The following is a 26,758-nucleotide window of genomic DNA, read 5'->3' on the forward strand; positions in this document are numbered from 1 at the left end:
TTAACTCTCCTGCTCAGATTTGTGATGTTGACTTAGCAGATGGAGTGACTTGTTCCTGCTGTGAATCAAGTGTTTTTGTGATTTTGCAGGGATGTTCTGGCATTTTGACTGACTGCTCCTCCTCAGATGTTCCTGTGGCTACATTTATCTTTAAAATTTTTGTGGCTACAGGTACAACCTCTGGCTTTTGTAGGCAAATTTTTAGTATGTTCCAAATAGAAAAGGCTGTTATTGGAAAGGCTGCGGGCCCTACTTCTGTGAAATATTCACTCATTCGGTTTCCTACAACCTCCCATTCTTTAAGATCCATTGTTCCTTCTTTTTTTATATAGCATTTTTTTTATTTTTAGTTTACAACACTTGGTTCTACATAATTTTGAGTTCCAGATTTTCTTCCCTCCCTCCCCCCATCCCTCCCCAAGACGGCATGGAATCCCATATAGCTTCCATGTATAACTTCACATCAAATTAATTTACACAGTAGTCAAGTTATGGAGAAGAACTGTGATCAATGAAATGAATCATGTGAAAGAAGAAACAGGATCAAAAAAAAAAAACAACCCAAAAACAAAAGAGAGAAAAAGAAAAAAAAAGGGGGGGGGGAAGGCTAGCATGAAGTGTGCCTCAATCTGCATTCATACTTCATAGTTCTTTCTCTGGATGTAGATAGTATTCTCCATCGTGAGTCCTTTGGAGTTGTCTTTGTACCTTGTGTTGCTGAGAAGAGCGAAGTCTGTCAGGGTTGGTCCTCACATAATCCATATATCTGTGGTTGTGTATAATGTTCTCCTGGCTCTGCTCTGCTCACTCAGCATTATGTCCTGTAGGTTTTTCCAGGATGTTATGAAGTCCATATCATCCCCATTTCTTATAGTACAATAGTATTCCATTACCTTCATATACCACAGCTTGTTTAGCCATTCCCCAATTGATGGGCATCCCTTTGATTTCCAATTCTTAGTTACCACAAAAAGAGCCACTATAAATATTTTTGTACATATGGGTCCTTTTCTCGCTTGTGTGATTTCTTTGGGATATAACCCTAGAAGTGGTATTGCTGGGTCAAAGGGTATGAACACTTTTATAGATCTTTGGGCATAGTTCCAAATTGCTCTCCAAAATGGCTGGATCAGTTCACAACTCTACCAGCAATGTAACAATGTTCCAATTTTCCCACATTCTCTCCAGCATTTATCATTTTCCTGTTTTGTTATTTTAGCCAATCTGACAGGAGAGATGTGGTATCTAAGAGTTGTTTTGATTTGCATTTCTCTAATCAGTAGTGATTCAGAGCATTTTTTCATATGCCTATAGATATCTTTAATTTCTTCCTCTGAAAACTGCCTGTTCATATCCTTTGACCATTTCTCAATTGGGGAATGACTTGTATTCCTATATATTTGGCTCAGTTCCCTGTATATTTTAGAAATGAGGCCTTTAACATAGACACTAGCTGTAAAGATTTTCTCCCAATTTTCTGCTTCCCTCTTAATTTTTGTTGCATTGGCTTTTTTTGTACAAAAACATTTCAATTTAACATAATCAAAATTATCCATTTTGCATTTTGTAATGCTCTCTATCTCTTGTTGTGTCATGAATTGTTTTCTTTTCCATAAATCTGATAAGTAAACTATTCCTTGCCTCTCCCAAATTACTTACAGTATCAGCCTTTACTCCTAAATCATGAACCCATTTTGACTTTATTTTGGTATATGGTATAAGATATTGGTCTATGCCCAGTTTCTGCCCTACCATTTTCCAATTTTCCCAACAGTTTTTGTGAACTAGTGAATTCATAGTCCAGAAGCTGGCCTCTTTGGGTTTATCAAATAGTAGATTGCTGTAGTTGTTGTCTTCTCCATCTTGTGTTCCTATCCTATTCTACTGATCCACAACTCTGTTTCTTAGCCAGTACCAGGTAGTTTTGACGACTGCTGCTCTATAGTACAGTTTAATATCTGGTATGGCCAGGCCACCTTCTCTAGCATTTCTTTTCATCAATACCTTAGATATTCTAGACCTCTTGTTCTTCCAGATGAATTTTGTTATTATTTTATCCAGCTCTGTAAAATAATTTTTTGGTAGTTCAATTGGTATGGCACTGAATAGATAGATTAATTTAGGTAAAATTGCCATTTTTATTACATTAGCTCAGCCTAACCATGAGCAACTGATATTTTTCCATTTATTTAGATCTGACTTTATTCGCGTGAAAAGTGTTTCATAATTTTGTTCATATAGGCCTTGGGTTTGTCTTGGCAGATAGACTCCCAAATATTTTATAGTGTCTACAGTAACTCTGAATGGAATTTCTCTTTCTATCTCTTGCTGTTGGGCTTTGTTAGCAATATATAGGAAAGCTGAGGATTTATGTGGGTTTATTTTATATCCTGCAACTTTGCTAAAGTTGTTTATTATTTCAAGTAGTTTTTTACTTGATTCTCTAGGATTCTCTAAGTAAATCATCATATCATCTGCAAAAAGTGATAGTTTAGCTTCTTCTTTGCCTATTCTAATTCCTTCAATTTCTTTTTCTTCTCTTATTGCTACAGCTAACGTTTCTAGTACCAAATTGAATAGTAGGGGTGATAATGGACATCCTTGTTTCACCCCTGATCTTATTGGGAATGCATCTAGCTTATCTCCATTACAAATAATGCTTGTTGATGGTTTTAGGTAGATGCTATTTATAATTTTAAGGAAGGTTCCATTTATTCCTATGCTTTCTAGTGTTTTTAATAGGAATGGGTGTTGTATTTTGTCAAAGGCTTTTTCTGCGTCTATTGAGATGATCATATGGTTTCTGCTAGTTTTGTTGTTGATATGGTCAATTATGCTAATAGTTTTCCTAATATTGAACCAGCCTTGCATTCCTGGAATAAATCCTACCTGGTCATAGTGTATTATTCTCATGATAAGTTGCTGCAATCTTTTTGCTAATATTTTATTTAAAATTTTTGCATCAATATTCATTAGGGAAATTGGTCTATAATTTTCTTTCTCTGTTTTGACTCTACCTGGTTTGGGTATTAGTACCATATTTGTGTCATAAAAAGAATTTGGTAGGACTCCTTCACCTATTTTCTGAAATAGTCTACAACGTATAGGAATTAGTTGTTCTTTAAATGTTTGATAGAATTCACATGTAAAACCATCTGGCCCTGGAGATTTTTTCCTAGGGAGTTCATTGATGGCATGGTCAATTTCTTTTTCTGAGATGGGGTTATTTACAAATTTTACTTCCTTTTCTGTTAACCTGGGCAATTTATGTTTTTGTAGATATTCATCCATATCTCTAAGGTTGTCAAATTTATGGGCATACAATTGGGCAAAATAATTCCTAATTATTGTTTTGATTTCCTCTTCATTAGAGGTGAACTCACCCTTTTCATTTTTGATACTGGTAATTTGATTTTCTTCTTTCTTTTTTTTAATCAAATTGACCAAAGGTTTATCAATTTTATTGGTTTTTTCATAAAATCAGCTCTTTGTTTTATTTATTAATTCAATAGTTTTCTGGGTTTCAATTTTATTAATCTCTCCTTTGATTTTCAGTATTTCTAATTTGGTATTTAATTGGGAACCAGGGGCAACACCTTTCTACTGTTTCTAGAAATTCCTGTAATTGGGCTGTTGTTAGTTATTAAGAAACCTCTTTCTCCTACTAGCCTCTCTAAGACTTTCATATAATATTCTGTGTCTCTCTCTTCTAATTGCATCTGCCCCATCTCTCTAATCCCCGTATAAGCCTGGTGATACCTTAGAATAGGAAAACAAAAGTAAAGGAGAGGAAAGATTATTGCCCTTATCTTCGTCAACTCTGCTTGCTGACCAGAGCTTCGTTTTTGTCAGGGCCTCTCTGCGGGGGACTCACTCTTTCAGAGTCTCTGTCCTCTGGTTTCATCTGCTTTAAGTTCGTCTTTAGGTCCATCTGTTTGGGCGCCACTTGCTGCCAGCAGTTGTGGAGCCAGGCCACCAGAGGGAAAAAGGATGCCACAGAGAGTGAAAAGAATACATGGGCCAGGCAGGAGAGCATAGCACAACTCCATTTATTAACCGAGGGGAGGGAGCTTAAATACTTTTTAGGCAAGCAGATCAACAAGTTCTCATGCGAAACGTTTGTTACATTGCGTTATTTCCTCATGCTTTGTTCCCTTTTTGCAGTAACAATATCGTGTTAACAGCCCACAGGTGGTGTTTAGCACGTGTGTGCCAAGGGGGTTTGGAGAGCCCACAAGCTGAGTTATCAGCCCAAGGGCAACAACAGGCTTCAAGGAAAACCTGGTCTATATCTTTTCCCAGAATGGACTTTCTCAGAGCTGGCCCTCTACAGTAAATCTCCCAAACTCTCCCTTCCCCAGGTTCCCAAGCTTTCTTTACAGACTTCTGCATGGTATACAAAACACATTATCTGGTGAAACTGTGAGATACTAACCCAGTCATTCTTACTGCTTTAGTGCTCTATATAAAAACCCTGTTCTCAGCCCCCCTCCTTGGGTACTCCAGCACTTGCTGTGTGGTACCATGAGCTGCAATTCCTTTGCCCCAGTTAAAGACCTCCATTTTGTTGTATTGACTGTTTTCATTAAAATTCAGGTTGACACCTACATTGTGCTAAGTGTTGGGGATATAAAAAAAGGCAAAAGACAGCCCTTGCCCTCAAGAAACTTATAATCTAATGGGTGAAACAAAAAGTAAACATCTTATCAAAATGTAAACATTTTATCTAGATAAAAGTCCCTGCCTTCATGGATTTCACATCATAATAAGGCATAATGACACTTTTAAAAGTAACTGCTCTACTAAGTAATAACATCACAGAATTGCAAATCCAAGAATTAGAAATAAAAGAATCTCAAAGATCAGCTTGTCTAAACCATACCAGAATAAGATTCATCTCTAGAGGATATATACCCAAGTCCAGCCTTTGCTTGAAGATCCTTAGTAGGGGGGGAATCCCCCATTCCACTTTCAGATAGTTCTTTATAGAGAGAAAATTTTCCTTACATTCAGCCTAAATCTAATAATAATAGCTAACATTTATATAGTGCCTACTATGTGCCAGGTGCTACAAATATCTAATTTGATCCTCACAACACTAGAAGGTAGGTGCTATTATTATCATCCCCATTTTACAGATGAGGAAACTGAGGCAAGCAGAGGTGAAGTAAGGATGTCCATTATCACCATTACTATTCAGTATTGTCCTAGAAACGCTAGCATAGCCATAACGCAAGAAAAAAACTGAAGAAATAAGCACATTCAACAAGGAAACAAAACTATCACTTTTTGTAGAAGATATGATGGTATACTTAGAGAACTCTAGAGAGTCAACTAAAAAACTGGTTAAAATAATGAACAACTTTAGCAAAGTTTCAGGATACAAAATAAACTTAGACAAATCATCATTTCCATAAACAACAAAGTCCAGAAGGAAGAGAAAAAAAGAAATTGCATTTAAAATAACTACAGACAGTATAAAATACTTGAGAGCCTACCTGGCAAGAAAGATGCAGGAATTATATGAACACCATTACAAAAACAGTTCTCACACAAAAAATGACAGATCTAAACAACAAGAGAAATATTAATTGGTCGTGGGTAGGCCAAGCCAATACAATAACAGTATTACCTAAATTAATTTACTTATCCAATGGCATACCAATCAAGCTACTAAAGAATATTTTATAGAGCTAGACAAAAATGATAAAAATATTCATCTGGAAAGGTCAAGAAAATCAAGAGAATCAATAGAGGAAAAAAGGGGAGAGAAAACAGCCTAGCAGTACCAAATCTCAAACAAAACAGTAATCATCAAAACAATCTATTACTGGATAAGAAACAGAATGGTTTGTCAGTGGAATAGATTAGATACAAAATATGCAGAAATAAATGACCACAATAACTTAGTGTTTGATAAACCCAAAGATTCAAGCTATCAAGGGCAAGAACTGACTATCTGACAAAAATTGCAAGGGAAACTGGAAAGCAGCCTGGCAGAAATGAAGCATAGACCAATATCTCAAACTATATACCAAGATAGGGGGCAGCTAGGTGGCACAGTGGATAGAGCACTGGGCTGGGAATCAGTAATATCTGAGTTCAAATCTGGCCTCTGACATTTGTGTGACTGTGGGCAAATTACTTAACCTTGTTTGCCTTAGTTCCTCATCTGTAAAATGAGCTGGAGAAGGAAATGGTAAACCACTCCAGTATCTTTGCCAAGGAAACCCCAAATGAGGCCCTGAAGAGCGGGATACAACTGAAATGATTAAACAACAAATACCAAGATAAACTCAAAATGAGTACGTAACTTACATATAAAGGGTGATGTCATAAGCAAATTATGGGAGCATAAAAAAATATACCTGTAAGATTTATTTATAAGGGGTGAGTTTATGACTAAGTGAGAGATATAGAAAATCATGGGAGATAAAATGGATAATTTTAATTACATGAAATTAAAAAGATTTTGCACAAACAAAACCAATACAGCCAAAATTAGAAGGAAACTAGGAAAAAAATATACAGCAAGTTTTTATGAAAAAATGGCCTCATTTCTCAAATATATAGGGAACTGAGACAAATTTATAAAAATACAAGCCATTCTCCAATTGCTACATGATCAAAGGATATGAACAGGCAGTTTTCAGAAGAAGAAATCAAATATCAATAGTAATGAAAAAATGCTCTAAATCACTAATAATTAGAGAAATGCAAATTAAAACAACTTTGAGGTACACCTCATACCTATCAGATTGGCTAACGTTATATAAAAGGAAAATGACAAATGCTAGAGGGGATGTAGAAAGATAGGTTTATTAATGCACTGTTGGTGGAGCTGTGAACTGATTGATCCATTCTGTAGTACAGTCTGAAATTATGCCTAAAGGACTATAAAACTGTGCATACCTTTGGACTCAGCAATACCACTACTGGCAATACCCCAAAGAGATCAAAGGAAAAAGACCCATATGTACAAAAATATTTATAACAGCTCCTTTTGTGACAGCAAAGAAAGAAACTGAGGGAATGTTCATCAATTGGAGAATGGCTGAACAAATTATAGTATAAGCTTAAGATAGAATACTATTGTGCTATAAGAAATAATGAGGGGATGGATTCTGGAAAACTTGAGCTTACGCAAAGTAAAGTAGCAGAACTAGGAGAACATTGTACACAGTAATAGCAATATTATGATTATCAAGTGCAAAAGACTTAAATACTCTGATTAATACAATGATCCATGACAATTCCAAAGGACCCAAGATGAAAAATACTATCCACCTCCAGAGAGAGAAATAATAAACTCTGAGTGTAGATAGAAGCATATTTTCTTTCACTTTCTTTTTCTTGCCTTTTTTTCCTTTCACAACATGGCAATGTAGAAATGTTCTGCATAAATTTCATATGTGTAATGGGTATCATACTTCTTGCCTTTTCAACGAGTGGAAGAGGGGCAGGAAAGAGGGAGAGAATTCAGAACTGAAAATAAAAACTAAAAAATAATAACATAAAATAAAACATTTTTAAAGGTTTAAAAGGTTCTTATATGTGTTTCTATGAATGTATATATATATAGGAATCTCTACGTACATATGCATATATACATATGTATACTACAAACTAAAGAAAGAAGGCACTAGGATTATTGAATCAGGAAAGGTAGTGATTGAACTGATTTTTGAAGGAATTAAGTGATTCTTCATAGTAATGATGAGAAGGAAGTATGTTTCAGGTGTGACCAGAGCAAAGGCCAAAAGACTGGACGAGGGCTATGTGTGAGGAATGGTAAGCAGTTTGTAAGATCACAGAGTGAAGAGTTAACAGTACTCTACAATGAAGTTGAAAAGACAGGGTGGGGCCAAGTTATGAAGGGCTTTTAAAAAGTCAAGTAGAGGAATTTTTACTTTATTTTAAATGCAATAGGGAGCTACTGGAGTCTTTCGAGTAACAGACTGGTCACACTTACACCTGAAAAAATTACTTTTGAAAAAAAAAGGAAAAATTACATAGGCAGTTGTTTGAAAGATAGATGGGAGTGGGGAGACGCTTGAGGCAGGGAACCAATTAGGAGACTATTGCAATAAAGTAGGCAAAAAGTGATGAGGGCCTGAACTAATGTGGTAGTTGTATGAGCAGTGAGAAGGGGTCAGATTGAAGAGAAGATTTGGCAACTTATTGTGTATAAAGGCTTTGAACCTTGCTCCAAATAGTGGTTCCCTTCTTTGGTTCCTCCCCTTCTTGAAAGGTGAAATGATCATTGTCAAAAAATTAAAAGCGGCTATGACTTTCAGGGAAAGATGGCACCAGCAAATTTCTGGCTAACCCCTACCCTCACTCACTACATCATGCCTCTAAGCCGAGCTTGTATTCTGTTTCCTGACAGCCTCATTTATTTCTTTATTTTCTGGTCAGGTGGTCTATACTATACTTCAAAGAGAGTATGCTTTTTCTCCTCCTGTTAATCTTTTCCCAGACGTTCTCCACCATATTATCCCTTCTGGTTCCTGTATTCTCACATAATTTAATAGACTCAAAATAAAAAGCTCAATATAAAATGCTTCCCCATATATGTATCCTATTCTTCTGAGTAAGGCATGCCCTTCCAGAGCTATATTCCAGGAATAGGTCTCATCCCACCAAGGTTATTTAACGATACTTATGCTGGGGAAATCTCCAGCCATCCTGATCTACGTAGTGCAACTGGACCCGGATGGCTCGGAAAGTGAAAGTGAGTCTGGTGACTTTGCACAGCCCTCCCTCCCCTAAATCCAATTCACTTGCAAGTCAAGGCATCACCTTCCTGATGTCACGGTCCTCTTGGAGAATCAACAACAACAACAGTATTTAGAAGGCTAAGGGATTTCATGTAGCAGCAGCTAAGCAGCAGCAATGGATAGAATCCTGAGCCTGGTCAGGAAAACATGAGTTCAAATCTAGCCTCAGACAGTTCCTAGCTGTGTAACCCTGGGCACTTAACCTGTTTGCTTCAGTTTTCTCAATTGTAAAAAATGGAGATAACAGTAACTACCTCGCAGGACTGTCGTGAGGACCAAATTAGATAATATCTGTAAAGGGCAGAGCACAGTGCCTGGCACATGGTGGGTGCTATACAGATGCTTATTTCCTCCCTCCCTCTCAGCAGTAAGACCTCTACTACTTGTTACCTATACTTTGCGCATCTGCAGTGATACCTGAGGCAGGAAATTTTATTGTTGGTTTCTTCCTTGTATTTTGTCTCCTGTTATTTTCTGGGTATTTCTATTGCTATTCTTCTAATATCATAGCTCCTGTGTAAAATTTAGCCACCACCACCACATTAATTCAAGTGAACCCATGATCTCCCATCCCCCTTTTGTAGTTGTGGGTGCCAGCCCTCTCACAGGGTGGTCACAGTACAAGCCAACCGCAGCCCCATGCACTTTGATCCTCTTTTTAGAAAACTGCATCTACCTGGACTGTAAACTCATCGCTTAAGATAAGACTAACCCTTCCTTTTTTAGAAATGTGCACCTATCAGGGCTGTCTTCTCTTATTGCCAAACTTGTCTTTAAAAACAGCATAAAGCTTGTGAACTCAGTGCGTCTTTGCCTTGGGTGCTACAATAAACTTCTTTAAATTTTCTCTTCCTGGGTTTACTTCATTACTGAGAGCAAGGCCCCAATAAAGATTTTCTTTTAACACCTCTTTATAATATTTAGCTTAGCTGTTATATGCAGACAATTTTCTATTTCTTGTCTCCTTTAAAAGTTCTCTCAATTTGACTGGGAGGGCTCCAAGCAAATATATTCTTCCAGCCCTTGTTGGGTGTATTCCATTCCTTTTCAGGAATATGTCATTACTGTGTTTTAAACTATGATCTAGAAATTCAAATTCTGTTCTCAGATACATTAACCAGCTGTTCACTTCCTAAACTTGCCATTCTCTTCTCAAGCTTCTACTTTTCATTAGTACCAATGATGAAAACACCACCTTTGATCCTAAGGTCTTGATTTTCTTTCTTTTTTATTGTGAACTTAATCACTAACAACACACATTTCAATATATAAAGCAGATCGAGTTTAAGTGGACTGTATAAGAAGGTCTTAAGCTGTTACATTGTTTTTTAGGATGCTAATAATTTTTCATTTCAATAAACATTTATTAAGCAGCACCTATTATGTGCCAGGTACTGTGCTAAGCTCTTTGGATACAGATTAAAAAAAGACAGTGCCTACCGTGAAGCTTACTATCTAATGAGAGAAGTAGAGTTGAAATCAAGTAGAGCTGCAGGTGGAAAGTGGAGAGTGAGCTGGAAAGTCTAAATGTTTTCCTTTATAAAGAAAAGCTCTGTGTGTGTGTGTGTGTGTGTGTGCGCGCACGCGCGCACAGTACGTTACGGGAATATATACATTCATCTGTGAATATACAAAATTTAACAAAATTGTTCGTTTGTCCCTTAAGATCCTTTTGGTTTTCTTTTGTGCATTAAAAATGTTTTATTGATATCCTTTTTTGTGTGTATCTATCACTATCCACCAACCTGCTACCCCCTTTCAGTTTCTATGGCCAGTTTTTCAAGACTTCATAATCCTTAGTGAAGCTTTTTAGCAGTGTCATTTTTACCCACACATTTTGTCCTAAAATGTGGTACCCAGAACTGAACACAATACTCCACACAAAGGTAGAGGATAGAAGGACTATCACCTCATTCCTTTTGGAACTTAAAAAAACTCATATGTTGCTTTACATGGTGAATCACTTAGGTTTTCATTCTCCTGACAAATAAACTCTTTGTGTCCCTAAAATCAAACAGTTCCCAGGATTAAGATCAATCAATCAACCAGCAAGCATTTGCTAAACACTTATTACATGCCAAAACTCTACTAGGTGCTGGGGATACAAAAATAAAAGTGAACCAGTCCCTGCCTTCAAGTAGTTTACATCCTATTGCATTCTAGGTATAATGGGGAAAACTTCTTAGAGAGGGAATTTGAGGAACAGTCTTAGCAGTGCTGTTTCTCAACTCAAGCTCAATTTAGTCCATCCTTTAAACAGCTGAGGCCAATGTTGCTTGTATTTTCCTTTTTTTTTTCCTATAGGTGTAGGTATCTGTGGTTATAGGAGGAATATATCAGAAGGATTACATGTTTGAGGACAGAAGTTGTTATTTGTATGTGTAGCCTCTGTCCCAAAGCCCATTGGTTTGGGACTTTCTCCTTATAGGTGCAGATGAAGGCCCTGCCCCGCATGAGGGTCCCAGCAGTTAGTGAGAGGTGAGAACCAGTTCTCGGCCAGTTCCCTTCTGGAGTCCCTCTCTGTTTACTCTTTAAGCGAGAGTCTTCTAGTGTAGTATCCAGTCACCTTCCACCTTCCAGAGAGAAGACAGAAGAGGGCAAATCTGTCTCAGGTTGCAGAAGAAAAAAACTCTGGCAAGACATGAGAAGAGCAGGTAGTTTCCATCATGTCCCTATTCCCAGCTTGCTACTTGGAGACTTCAGAGAGTTTTCTCCTAGGGTGAGATCAAGGACATTATCTCTTGGTTGAATTGAGTTACCTTATTCCCAATAGGAGAGCTTCTTCATTCTGTATTGTTTGGTATATATTCTCCAGAGTTTACATTTATTGAAAATTATGCTGACTCAGGGACTCATTGTTCTCAGACCTGGTGGAATCAGTGTTGGGGGAAGGCATTGTCCAGTTTGTAGCTTTGTGTTAGCTGGTATTCATCAGGTAGAAAGTCACCCCCTACCTATTTGTACCTGGAAAATGTCATGAACTTGCTACCTTGGGGAGGAACTAAGATGCAGTGGCACACCCCCTTGTACTGACATGGACCTATCCAAATTGTCTTTATCTCATTATGAAAGTTATTGACAAAACTGTTAGTGTAATTGTTAATGTAATGACAGAAAACTGTAATATGGACTGCTTAAACCTTAGCCATCAGGACAATGTCAAAATTCCAGTAATGTCCTTACATTGCTACTTTTAGGATAATGAGATTAGGTTGAGCTGAACCAAGCCCTAGGTGATTCCACCCAGGATTGTTGCCTTGTGGGGAGCCCTGCTCAAGCTGGATCTCAATTTCCAGTGTCTTTGTCCCCTTCCATTGGGATTCATGGCATGAAGTGCAAAACAGCCAGAATGAAATGGCTTTCCTTGCCTAGAGAGCCAAAGGCCACTGGGGTCTCATGACCAGGCCTTGTTACATACTTATCTCCTCCCACTCTCCTCCTAAAATCACAAAAATTTTTTCATGAGTCTCTTTGGTTGGAAAATCCACTGGATATCCCACAGCGTGGCAGGTTTGCTACCCTGTTATCTCAATCAAAAATGCTTTATTCCTCAACTCATGGTTTTGATTTATTTCAGGAGTTGACATAAACAGTAAAAACTAGCTCCATCTTGAAGCCATTGTTAATCTCCAGTGATCAGCCAGTCAATGTGTTACTACCTTGACATACTTTTAATAAAGAATTCTCTTTGTCCTGAGGTTCCCCCTTCCCTAAAAAATTATAAAGCAATAAAAAAAATAGCTTGAACTCAATCATATTCCCTAGGTGATTAATAGTAAAAGGAGGCTATAGATATATTTCTAGCCCATCCCTCCCCCCATCTCTATGAGGGGAGCAGAGTGGTCTTTCCTGCTTCCTGTCTGGCAGGAATGCAATGTCTCTCTTGGAGAAGTGTCGGGGAAATGAGGCTAGAGATACCTATTCAGCCTCCCTTCAAGCCACATAATGTTAGTTCCTTCACAACACATGGAGCCTCCCTATACACTCTTGATTTTTCCTTATGCTTCTAATCTCCTAATTGCTGTATCATGGTATTTCAATTTTATTAGCTGGGCTGGACCCTGGTACCCAATGAATCATGATATGATTATGTAGTTCTTATCTTTTGAAGTCAGATAGCATAGTATTCCCTTTTATCAATCCTGTGTTCCAGCTAATAAAGTCCTGGTTCAACAAACATCCTATCTCCCCACCTCGATGCCTTCACTGAGTGCTAGATGACTTCAAGGTCCCTTCCAACTCTAGATCCATTATCCTATGGTCTCTATCTCTCAAAATCTATGAAATCCATCCAGGTTGAGCTTTGGTTACATTTCTTCAATGAAAGGTTGATCATTGATTCCCCCCCTTTGACCCCCTCAGTCTCCCTCTTCAAATCACCTGTTAATATACTTCTCTAGATATACGCTCCACCTGTATTCAATCTCCTCCTCTCAGAAAGTAAGCTCCTAGAAGATGGACTGTTACATTTTTGCCTTTCTTTGCTCATAATAGGCACTTAGCAAAAGTTGGTAGAATCTGAATAATTTGAATTTGAAATTTAGTTTTTTTAAATGTGATAATCATGATATAGTCTATGCTTTCCTCAATTTTAGTTCAATGTTAGAAGTGACGTGGTATAGTGGAAAGAGACCTGGCTTTGAAATCAAAAGACCAACCTTTCAATCTGACTACTTCCTGTGAGTGGGGGCACTTAGAGGCAGCTAGGTCACCCCATGGATAGAATGCTAGATTTGGAATCAGGAAGACCCAGGTTCAAATTCTGTCTCAGGCACTTGCTTGCTGTGTGGCCCTGGACAAATTACTTTACCTCTTAGCCTCAGTTTCTTTATCTATACAGGGTTGTTATGAGGATCAACTGAGATAATATATGTAAAGCACTTTGCAAACCCTCAAGCGATAAATAGCTATGGGGCAAATTACTTCACCTCTAGGTCTCAGTTTCTTCCTCTGTAAAATGAGGGAAGGCTGGACTAGATAGTCTTTTTCCCTCCACCTCTGGGGTTCTGGGGGACTAACTGTGACATTTTCTTTAGTGGGCAAATTTTGGTTCCCTGATGAGTCATCCCTTACCTGTCCAGAACCTCAAAAAGGATGGCTAACTTCCTCTAGAGGCCCCTTCCTTCATCTCAGCTAGACTCTTAAGGGAGTAGTTATCAAAACATTTTGGTCCCAGGAGCACTTTATGTTACTAAAAGTTATTGAGGGCCCCCAAAACTTTTGTTTATGTGGGTTATCTCTATTGATATTTACTATATCAGAAATTAAAACATTTTAGTATTATTATGAAAATAATTTTGACCTCACAGTCTCCCTTAAAAGGGTTTCAGGAACCCTCAGGGTCTCCACAACACACTTTGATAACCACTACTCTAAGGTAACAGGACTTCTCTGTCAGAATGGGCTGCGAGTCTAACTTTGAACCCTGGCATCTAAGGTACCAGAGCTTTAAACCAATACAATGTTCCTTGTCTGTCCTAATTAAAAGGCTCATTTTGATGGAAGCTTAATTGGATAGCAACGAAGTCACAGAAATTTGATAGCTTATCTCATAAAAGGGAAACGTTAACTTGTTTTAGGCAATAATTCAAGGAGGAAAATTTTAGGGAACAGGGGCTAACTTTCTTAAATTTTGCAAATCCCATATCCTAAGCACTTAATGCATGTCTTTGTAATTAAGGAATCTGTTGGAAATGCAAAGCTATGAAACAGGTTTTGATGTTATAACAACAATGTTGCTAGCAACTGCTGTGGGGGTGTAAGACCAATAACACCAGCACACAAGAGGGCTGCCAGCACAGGTTCTCTGATCTGCTTTTCTCAGGAAAGCAACTTTAAGGGCCTAACAATCTTACTTTAATTAAACATCCCTTTATCATTCACTTAGTTCAGGAGGGAGAGCCAGCACCCTGAACTTTAGAGCAAATACAAAAAGAAATTAGAAACGGAAAATATCAGCAGATCAAATAACACAAACCAGTAGACAGGCTTCTAGCTCTCTGTCCAACATCTTAGTACATAGTTACCAGGGAAGCACCAACATTTGGGTTTTCAAGCCAGGGGATCTTAACAACGGCTGCCCAGAGTCTCATCTAGTGAAATCATATGACACTCTTCCAATGAGTGAGAGTCCCAAATAAAATGCTAATCTCTGAGTTTATATACCCTTCTTAGGGCCCAAAGGCTTCATACCTAATCAGCAAAAGGGTGCAGGCCTGGGGCTTAGCACCTAGCAAGACTTAATCAAAGGCACTTGATTACTTTAGCATTCTAAAGAGAAAACAATAAAAAAAAAGTCCCACCTTAATGGATGTGAGGACAAAGAAGTCATCCCTTGGCAAATTAGTATTTGTTTATTTCCCAGTCTTGTGATAGTTTAGGACTTTGGCCTTCCCTTTGGAAGAAATGGTAGCTCTCTCCCAGTGCAACATCTTCCTCCCTCTTTCCTGCATGGAAGGGGCCATTCCACTTCTATTCAATGCATTTCTACCCAACAAGTGCCCACTATGTGCAGCGCCCCTTTGCTCTCCCTCCTTAATTCTGCCTACTGGCTTCTTTTAAGATCTCACCTTCTACAAGCCTTTCGTAATCCCCCTCAATCCTAGTGCCTTCTTTCTCTTATTTCCTATTTATCCTGCCTATAACTTGACTGTACATATTTATTTGTATGTTAGACTGTGAGTTCCTTGAGAACACAGACTATGCTTTACCTTTCTTTGTATCCCTAGCACTTAGCACAGTGCTTGGCACATAGCAAGCACAACAAATGTTTACTGACTGTCTGAAAAAGTGTAGATAAGACTCAGGGTACAGTGGAAAGAGTGCTGGATTTGGAGTCAGAGTACCTGGGTTCACATCCTGCCTCTGCTACTTACTATCTGTGTGACCTTAGCCAAGTGACTTAACTACTCTGGGCCTCAGTTTCCTCATCTGTAGAATGAGGGGTTTGGACTAGATCAGAGCTGTCAAACTCTGGAACTCCCAGAGTCCCCAGAATACACTTTGACAACCATTGCTCTAAGGTAACACCCCTTCCCTGTCTGCACTCTAGTGAAGATGAGAGTTGTACAGGAACTGGATTGAAATGCAATTGGGAAAGAGTTAACAAAATACAATACAACAGAACATGGTGTAATGTTAATATGTGGTTTTCTAAGTCCATATGTGAACCACAGAGATCCTTATTTAGAGAGGCTCCTGTTTCTATTTACGTTTGATACCCTAGCCCTACATGAATTCTACAATTCTTTCCAAATCTAAATCTATGATCCTGTGACTTAGCCCCTACCTTCCTATAGCTCATAGCCTAATAAGGGGATAAGACAAAGAGAGATAATCATAAATCATAACATTACATGAAAAATGCATTAGAGATACAGACTGAGAGCTTAGACCTCAAAGGTCAAAGGGGCAATTCAGTGCTAGGTTCTTGTTCAGTTTTGTCCAACTCTTCAGCTCCTACTCTCTGTGAACCCATTTGGGGTTTTCTTGGCAAAGATACTGGAGTAGTTTGCCATTTTCTTTCCCAGCTCATTTTACAGATGAGCAAACTGAGGTAAACAGGGTTAAGTGACTTGCTGAAGGTCATACAATTGCTAAGTGTCTGAGGCTGGAATTGAACTCAGGTCTTCCTAACTCCAGGCCTAGTGCTCTATCCACTGTGTCACCTAGCTATCCCCATTAGTGAAAGGACTAGAGACTAAAGGAAGACAAAGGAGTTAGGATTTGAGCTTCACTTAAAGGCTGGATAAAAATCCAATAAGTAAAGAGGCAAAGGAAATAGTTTGGTCAAAGGCACAAGGGTGGGAAAGAATATCATGTGATGAAGGGGCAGTTTGGCAGTGCTTAGAGAGTGGGAGAGAAGTAAACATGAGATAAGTCTGGAAAGATCCACTGATACCTGATTGTGGAACACCTTGCATGTCAAACTAAGGTGTCTGAACTCTACTTGGCAAAGAATAGTGAGGCACCAAAGATTTCTGAACAGAGGAATGCACAAAGAAAGAAGAGATGAACAGAAGCAGAAAAAATCACTAGGAAGTTATTGCAAGAGTCTAAGGCAATAAAAATAAAAGTCTGAGTTCCTATGGGAGCAAGAGAGGAAAGACTAGATTAGAGAGATATTATCCATGTGGAATTAATAGAGAACAATAGTAATTAATAGCATGTTACAATTATAATCTCATTTGATCCTTGTGACGACCCTGGGAGGTAGGTGCTATCGTTATAATTGTTTTTACAGATGAGGAAACTAAGGCAAATTGAGGTTAAATGTCTTGCCCAGGGTAGCTAGTGAGGTATGAAAATTGAGGAAGGGAATAAAGTTGAAGGTAACTCCAGCTCTTTGAATATAGGAGACTAGGTGAAAAGTGGTGCCACAGGCAAAAGTAATGAAATCAGAGGGAGGAAGAATTTTTTGAGGAGAAATAATAAGTATGGTTTGTGCCATGCTGAGTTTGAGCTGAAATGTTCTCCTTAGACACTAGTCATTTAGAAGGGTTTGCTCACAGGACTGAAAAAATGGCAATACTGAAAAAACCTACTGACTACAACTGTCCTCCAAAGCTTTTCACCTTCTTTTAAGTGTAGCGTCTGGGCACACCCACAAATTTTTGCAGAGCAGGTCTCCCAAGGGATGGCTACCCCAGGTTCAAAGTATTCTGTAGGTCCACATCCTATAAAAACATAACTCACAAACCCCCACAAATGCATTTACCTTTGTTGTTGTTGCTGTTCGGCATTCATTCTCAAAGAGGACCAACAACATCAGGGGGGTGATGTCTTGACTTGTGTGTGAATTGGATTAAAGGGAGGCAGAGCTATGCAAACTCATCAGCCTCACTCTCTCCTCCAGAGTCATCAGAGTCCAGTGGCAAGTCAAGATGAATGGTGATGGCCCACATTTACCTTTAATGGTGAGCTAGAAGACACAATTAGTTTAAAACAATTATATTTCATGAAATATCATACTAAGAAACATAGCAACAAAACATTTCTTGCACATATCTAGAGCATGTTCTCCTATAAAATACAAACAGCATCAGTACAAAGAGTGGACATATATAGGGGTACATATACAAACAGCAGGAGCATATGGCTAAGGCACACATATGGAGGGAAAACTCCAATAACACTGATGTCTTCTACAGATGTTACTGACCTGTTCCAGGAGGGTCTGCTCCCTCCTTGTCTCTACTAGATGGGTCTGCTTTCCATCAGTCTTAGAGTCTCTACAGGATACTGCTTTGCTGCATGGATTGCATCTACTGGATGCCTTTAGGCTGTAGCCTCTGCCACCTCCAGATTCTGGATCAGCTGAAATCTCTGGATATACCTTTGTAATAGGAGTCTGACACATGCACAGAGTGCCTTTGATGCTATTGACCATATGGGAGAGGCTGAGAAACCTGCTTCTATGAGATTCATATAATGGAAGTACCTTAGAGAGACTTTAGAACATATTTAGAACTGGGAGGGAGTTCAGAAGCACTAGCCCACCAGAGCTTCAGCTATTGTCTTCAGTTGCTTACTCTTCGTTTGATTACTTGCTGATGTGTTAAGACAATGCCATATTGGCCTACTCCACTCTAAGGCCAACATGTGGCCCCTATGAAATGCACCTCATTCCTTTGCCTCTGCATTTGTTCTTTTCCATTAAAGTTGAATAGATTGGAGCCTATGACCCTATGACTTTCAAAAGGTCAGGAGAATGAGCTTCCTGGATTCCAGGAGCTACGCAAAGTCTGAATTTGAGGAGTCTACATCCATGCCAGGTTTTTCAGCCAGCCTAGCATCAATACCAAAAGGCATTCTTCTGAACCCAGTCCAGTAGTGACTGAGATAAGTACTCATCCAGCAGTCATGTAGTATCTGGACGTGAATTTGGTGGGACCAATGCTATGGAGGAACTGTGCTAATTCTGAACCCAAAGACTGAGGTAGTATAGTGGATAGTATGTCCCTGAGATATCGAGAGGAAAATATGTACTTTTGTTATTGGTATATCTTTGAAGTAATAATGTTAAGTGGTTAAGTGGAACTGAGAACAGTTACTGGTATCTAACAGGAGAAATGGAAGAGAACACACCTAGTTCTCATTGATGTTTTAGAGAAGAGACACAATCCCAACTCCTCAAGGTATTCCTTGAACTCTCAGGGTCAGATGTAGCAGGACTCTGGAAGAGTAAGACTAGAGAGATACTTTATCTTTCTAATGGAAGAGCTGATGCTGCAATGTTTTCTCTGCTTAAAATCTATACTACACACAAGGATTTGGAGTGGGAACTGGAACAATTGAGGCAATCAACAAAGGTTTCTTGAAGAAGATAACACTGATCTGAGCCTTGAGAGGAGCTAGTGGTTCCACAAGATAGTGCTGAGGAATAAGAGGTTTGTAGGCATGGGGGATACGGTGCAAAAGGAAGACTGAATGTTATGGATAGGAAACAGCAAATAGGTCAGTTTGGCTAGAATGTGGAATATGGGAAGGGGAGTAATCAGCCTGGAAAGATCAGACTGCTGTCAGATTGTGATGGGTTTAAATGCCAAATAAGTGTTGGTATCTTACCTACATGTAAGACAATGGAGGAAGATTCAAGCTATTTTAGCAAGGGAATAGAAATATCAATTTGGCAGCTATGTGGAAGACAGAGTAAAAAGGGGAGAGATTGGATAAAGGGGGACCAATTCAGAATGAATGAATAAATGAAGAAACCATTAATCACTGTGTATAAAGCACTGTGCTAATTGCTGGGGATAAAAATAGAAAAATATGACAGTCCCTGCTCTCAAGGAGCTCACATTCTAATGGGGGAGAAAACACATATGGAAGAGTTCAGCTGCAAGTTACATAGAAAGGTCCCAAGGCAGCAGCAAAGCAAATGACAATGCCTTTTTTTTTTTTGCAGGAGGGAAGGCAGGTTAATTGGGGTTAAGTGACTTGCCCAAGGTCACACAGCTAATAAGTGTGTCAAGTGTCTGAGGCCAGATTTGAACTCAGGTCTTCCTGACTCCAGGGCTGGTGCTCTACTCACTGCACCACCTAGCTGGCCCAATGCTTTAGCTTTAATGCAATTTCCATTGATAAAATCTTAACAGTTTCTGATGTTCACTGCCAAGGACTTTGGTGGCAAGAATTTTCAATTCTAAGTCACCAGTAGCTGTGGCTGTGGCAGCTGCAGGAGCAGGTGTCAGGTTCCATCTCCTCAGGGGTTGCTTCCCAGGATGATGGCCAAGGGAGTGGATGGGGTAGTTTTACTTGCCTGGCATATACTGCCTCATGTCTCTCCCTCAGGGTGCCTTGTAATCTTAGCTAGGCTGGCTTGCCTGCCCTGTAGGCAACACTTGGTTAGCAATTGGTAGGGATGACTGGCCCTTCCTCCACAAGAACTGCTTCTTCAGATGATGGCCTTGAGGACTGGAGTGGAAGGAGGACTAGTAGTCTATGGGGGTGCTGCCACTCCCAAGGCTCCTGTACCTATAAAGCCTTTTGGTGACAGTTGGTTAGCAGGTGTTGGTGAAGAAGGTGAACCCCTCCTCCACAATGATTTTTTTCTCTTCATATACGAGTAAATAATCCAGGCAAGAGGGGATGAGGAACTAAACTTAAGTGGTTGTGGTGTGGAAAGAACAGGCCAGAGGCAAGAGATGTTGAGGAAACAGACTCAACAAAACTTGGCAACGAATTGTACATGAGTGGGGGGATGAGAAGGTGAAGAGTTTTCTCATGTATAAAAAGAAGGCAGGGGGGGGGGCATCTAGGTGGTGCAGTGAGTACAGCACCAGCCCTGGAGTCAGGAGGACCCAAGTTCAAATCCGGCCTCAGATACTTGACACATTTCCTAGCTGTGTGACTTTGGGCAAGTCACTTAATCCCAATTGCCCTGCCTTCCCCGCTCCAAAAAGATGAATAAATAAAAAGAAGGGACTGGACTAAATGATTGATTTCTTCTAGCTCTAAATCTTCTAAAGTGCCAACTAGGTACCACTATAATTCCAATTCCCCCACTACACATTTTCCAAATTTCCTTGAAAGAAGGAAAATTTCCTTTTACTCCTAATCTGTTAAGGTCTCCCCGATTCCTTCTGTCTTCTCTCTCACCCGTTTAATCTGATTTTCACATATCAGGCCCTCTTGGTTTAGTCAGTATCAACCTTTTGCCTGGATTGCTGGCCCCTCACACCTGCCTTTGTCTCCAATGCTTACAAATCTGTGCTGCCTTAACAACTTGGAATCAGGAGTCCAGGGTAGGAATTCCAGAACCAACATTTACTGTGTGGTCATAGACAAGCCACTAAACCTTCTGGAGCCTCAGTTTCCTTCTCTGTAATATTGAGTAATAATACTTAGAATACTTTATCTCACAAATTGTTACAAAGGAAGTATTTTATAAGTGTGGACTCTATCTTTCTATTTGTTAATCTAATTGTTTACTCATTAACCTTCAATGGTTCCCCACTAGCAACAAGAGGAAAGCTAAATTAATGCAAGGCTTTGTGTCATCTGGCTTGATTCCTCCCACCCTCCTTCCAACCTGATTGGTTTCTTCAATGCTCCATAACCTCATGGGAACTTTCTTTAAAAAAATATTTTTAATGTTCTTTTCTTTTTAAATTTTAAGTTCCAAATTCTCTCCCTCGCTCTCACCTGCCCCCTACCTACTGAGAAGGCAAATAATATGGTATAAATTATGCATGTGAAATAATGCAAAACATAATTTCACATTAGTCATAACACAAAAAAAGCTAAAGGAAAGTGAAAAATTAGATTTCAGTTTGCACTGAGTTCATCAGTTCTCTCTCTCTGGAGATAGATAGCATTTTTTCATCATGAGTCCTTTGGAACTGTCTTGGATCACTGCATTGATCAGAGTAGCCAAGTTTTTCACACTCGATCATCATTACCACATTGTTGTTACAATGCACAATGATCTCCTGGTTCTTCTCACTTCCCTCTGCAACAGTTCATATACGTCTTGCCATTTTCTTTTTCTGAAACCACCCCGCCTTGTCATTTCTTATAGCACAATAGTACTCCATCACAATCATATGCTACAACTTGTTCAGTCATTCCCTAATGAAGAACATCCCCTCAATTTCCAATTCTTTGCCAATACAAAAAGAGCTGCTCTAAATATTCATACATATAGGTCCTTTTCCTTTTATCTCTCTGGGGTACAGAACTAGTAGGGGTATTGCCGAATCAAAGGGTACACAGTTTTATAGCCTTTTGAACATAGTTTCAGATTGTTGTCCAGAATGAATGGACCAGTTCACTACACCAACAGTTCATCAATATACCTATTTCCCTCATCCCCTCCAGCATTTGTCATTTCTGATAGGTGTGAAGTGGTACCCCAGGGTTGTTTTAATTTGCCTTTCTTTAATCAATAGTGATTTAGAGCACATTTTCATATGATTATAGATAGCTCTGATTTCTTCTTCTGAAAACTGCCTGTTCACATCCTTTACCATTTATCAACTGGGGAATGGCTCTTATTTTTATAAATTTGACTCAGTTACCTATATGTTTGAGAAATGAGGCCTTTGTCAGACAAACTTGCTATAAATTTTTTTATATTAATTCATTGCCTATGGTGCCTTTTAGTAAAATGTGGTTTCTTTATCTCTTTCAATTAGTCAAATTTTGCTTTTTCTTTGTCTGAGTTTGTGATTGCCACCCCTGCCCTCTTCACTTCAGCCGAAACATAGCAGACTCTGTTCCAACCTTTCATTTCAATTCTGGGTCTTTCATTCCGTTCCAAGTGTGTGTCTTTTGTACACAATGTATTGTTGGATTCTGGTTTCCGACCAATTTTGCTATCTGCTTCTGTTCTATGGGTTAGTTCATTCCATTCACATTCACAGTTACAATCACTAGTTATGTTATTTCCTTCCATCCCATTTTCCTATTTATCCTTCCCTCTCTTTTTATCCTATCTCTCCTCAAGTCTGTCTTGTCTCTGACCACTGCCTCCCCCAATCCACCCTCCCCCTTATCATCCCTCCTCCATTTCTCTTATCCCTTTCCCTTCTTATGTCCCTATTGGGTAAGATAGATTTCTATGCCAAAGTGTGTGTACAGACACACACACACACACACACACACACACACACACACACACTTTCTCCTTTGAACCAATTCTGATATGACTAATATGAAAGTGAGGATTGAGCTTACCCTACCCCATTTTCCCCTCCACTATAAAGCCTCTTCTTTGTGTATTTCCTTTATATGAAAAAATTAGTCCAATTCTATATCTCAGTTTGCCTGTCTCCCAGAGAATACCTCTTTCTCACCCCTAGGTTCTTTTTTTTGGCAAGCATCCCAACAAAATCAACTCACACTCCTACCCTCTGTCTATGCAGACTCCTCCTAATTTCCTTAATAATGATAAAGTTCTTAGGAGTTACATGTATCATCTTCCAATAGAGGAATGTAAACAGTTTAATTCCATTGATACTCTTTCATGCTTCTCTTTAGTCTTATATTTGAAAGTCATATTTCCTATTCAGCTCTGGTCTTTTCATCAAGAATGCTTTAAAGTCCCTCTTTAATAAAATACCAATTTTTTCCCCTGAAGAATTATAGTCAGTTTCACTGGGTAAGTTATTCTTGGTTGTAATCCTAGCTCCTTTACCTTCTGGAATGTCACATTTCAAAGTCTCCACTCCTTTAATGTGGAAGCTGCTAAATCTTGTGTGATCCTAACTGTGGCTCTACAATATTTTAATTGTTTTTTTCTTTCTGCTTGCAATATTTTCACCTTGACCTGAAGCTCTGAAATTTGGCTGTAATATTCTTGAGAATCCTCATTTTGGGATCTCTTTCAGGAGGGGATGAGTAGATTCTTTCAATTTCCATTTTACCATCTGGTTCTAGAAAATCTTAATTGATAACTTCTTGAAAGATCATGTCTAGGCTCTTTTTTTGATCATGGTTTCCTGGTAGTCCAACAATTCTAAACTATCTCTCTTTGATGTATTTTCCACATCAGTTGTTTTTCCAGTGAGGTATTTCACATTTTCTTATTTTTTTCCAATTCTTTTGACTTGGTTTTACTGTTTCTTGAAATCTCACTGAGTCATTAGTTTCCACTTATCCAATTCTAATTTTAAGGAATTATTTTCTTAAGTGAGCTTCTGTACCTCTTTTTACATTTGGCCTATATTGCTTTTTAAAGAGTTTTGGTATCAATTGTGAGACATAGGAGCCAATGACATGGGACCATCCAGCATGGCATGTCCACATCAAAGAAGGTACTGTGCTCTGTGAGCAAAGCAGAACTGCAGTATTTCAAAAGAAATGTGAGATGCACAAATTTAGAGACATCACTCCTTCAAATGTTCATACAAACTATTTGTGCCCAAACTGTGGTAGAGCCTTCCAAGCTCATATTATCTCTGATTAGCCACCGATCTGGGCATTGTGATGTCATTGTAACAACAAAGTTGCTAGCAGCTGCTGTGGAGATGAAACACCAACAACAAGAGCACACAGGAGGGCTTCTAGCACAGGTTCTTTGATCTGCTTTTCTAAGGAAAGCAACTTTAAAAGGTTAACAATCTCACTTTAATTAGACATACAGCCTGAACTTCAGAGCAAATACAAACAGAACTTACAAATAGAAATTATAAACAGAGAAAAATAACACAAATCAACAGACAGGCTTCTATCTGTCTGACCAAAGACATTACATACATAGTTACCACAGAGAGAAGCACCAACCTCTGGGTTTCCAAAGTGGGGGGTGAGGGGGTGAGGTCTCAAATGGCTACTCAGAGTCTTGTCTGGAAAATTCACCAACATTCTTCCAATGAGTGTGCTCCCAAAAGTGAACCGCCAACCTCAGAGCTAATATGCAGTTCAGGGCCCTGAGGGCTCAGTAGCTACTTAGCAAAAGGGGTGTGGGAAAGCTCTTTAATCACTAACACCACATCAAATACACTGTTTCCAATCAATGACTCTTGATTCAAACAAAGGCAAGACTCAAAGACACCCTATCGCCTCAGTGCTGAGAAGCACTCCAAAACAAAACAAAAGGTTCCACTTTGCTTGCCATTACATTTGAAAGGCAAGACTCATCAGAGGTACTTGATTACCTCAGTGTTGAGAAGCACTCCAAAACAAAGGACAACAAAAGGTCCCACTTTATCTGCCTGATTCAAACAAAGGCAAGACTCATTAAAGGCACTTGATTGCCTTAGCATTCCAAAAGAGAAAACAATAAAAAAAAATCCCACCCTTCTTACCATTTCGCTCCTCTTTTGAGTCCGAAGGACAACAACAATATGTTCTTATTGTACAGTAAGTCACTTCCCCAATCTAAGTCACAGTTTTCTATGAAACGGAGATAACAATACTTACAGCGTTGTGAGGATCAAATGAGACAATATAGAGAGAGGACTTTGTAAACCCTGAACCTTTAAACAGAATGGAAGCAGTGCTTACTGCCTTCATGACCTTGGGCTTGTCATGTCAGTTCCCTAGGTCTAGGCTTCCTCGTGGCCTCTCAAGTCCCTTCTACATCTAGGTCTATGATAGCAGGAAAACAGGTAGGTAGGAAGGAAGGAATGAACGAACAAATCAAGGAAAGAAGGAAGGAAATCAGCATTCATTAAGCACTGTGCCAGTGCCAGGCACTGTGCTAGGCACTCTACAAATGTTATTTCTCTTGATCCTCACAACAACCCTGGGAGGTAGATGCTATTATTATCTTCATTTGTAAAATGAAGAAACTAAGGCTGAAAGAAGGTTAAGTGCTTTGGTTAGGGTGACACAGTTAGTAAGCCTCGGACACAAAGATTCAAACTTAGGTCTTCCTGACTCCAAGTCCAGTACCCTAAGCTCTTCTGATTTTCTGGTTTGTCTCTACACACCCCCCACCTTCTCCTATCTCTTTGCATTTGCTCCTATACCTAACCTTTACTTGTCTGTTTCGTTCCAACTGCTATTGATGAAATTAAATGAAAATGAACTAATTGAATAAATATTTATTAAGTACCTACGATGGGTAAGGCCTTGTGCTAGTTGCTAGGAACACAAAGCTAGGTATGAGATAGGTCCTGTCCTCAAGGAGCTTACAATGTAATGGTGGGAAAGATTGACATAACTCCGCTAGAAGAGAAATGAGATCAGTGCAAAGGAAAGATCCAGATAAAATGCTGTGAGAAACTTGAGAAGGAAGGAATCACATTAAGTTGCAAGAGGAGAAGTTCTAAAGAAAGCTTCCCCAAGGAAGTGATATTTTAATGTGGCCATGAAAGAGGGAGAGACTTTAACAGATGGAGATGAGAAATGAGAATGGGGAGTACATTCAAGGAATAGAAGGTGACAGGAATAAATGCAAATAAATAGGAGAAGGCAGGGCAAGTATGAGGGGTGGAAAGGGGTCCAGTTTATCTGCAATGACAAGGTGAAGGGGAACAACATGAGGAAATCCCAGAAAGCTCAGCTGGAGCCAGACTGTGGAGGGCCTTGAATGCTAAGATCAGAGTAAATACTTACATATCATTCTTTCACTTGCCTTTATTCAAGCAATAGGTCCCCCATAGAACAGAAAATGTTAAGAGTTGGTAAAGGACTTAGAGATCATCACAGTAGAATGAAAGCTCTTTGAAAGTGGGGACTGCGTCCTTTATGTAGCACAGCAAACTACATAGATTAGGAGCTTAATACATTTTTGTTAAATGTTATCTAGTCCAATGCCCTCATTGACAGAGGAGCCTGAGGCCCAGCTACTTGTTTCATTTAGTTTTTGCTCGCAGATTTCCTGTTTATTCTCTCCTCACATACCACTGAGGGTTTTCCATATTTATGACAAGGGCTACCCTTCAGTGGTATGTGAGGAGAGAACTGCACCCTGGTCAACTGTACTTGCTGTGGCCTTTCCCAATTGACCAGAGGGTCAGAAAGCCTCCCTGCTGGCCTTCATTCTAGTTTTCACCGGCCCAGTCTTTATCCTCATTATCTCTTGTCTA

The 26,758-nt window shown here is 39.1% G+C and overlaps 1 protein-coding gene across 1 annotated transcript in view; it reads left to right on the forward strand.

Annotated features, from left to right (window-relative positions):
- BCO1 (beta-carotene oxygenase 1) overlaps positions 1-26,758 on the forward strand; it is a 172,801-nt gene that overhangs the window by 93,026 nt on the left and 53,017 nt on the right. The window lies entirely within an intron of this gene.

This window comes from Trichosurus vulpecula, chromosome 3 (genome assembly GCF_011100635.1).
Source record: "Trichosurus vulpecula isolate mTriVul1 chromosome 3, mTriVul1.pri, whole genome shotgun sequence".
Taxonomy (NCBI): domain Eukaryota; kingdom Metazoa; phylum Chordata; class Mammalia; order Diprotodontia; family Phalangeridae; genus Trichosurus; species Trichosurus vulpecula.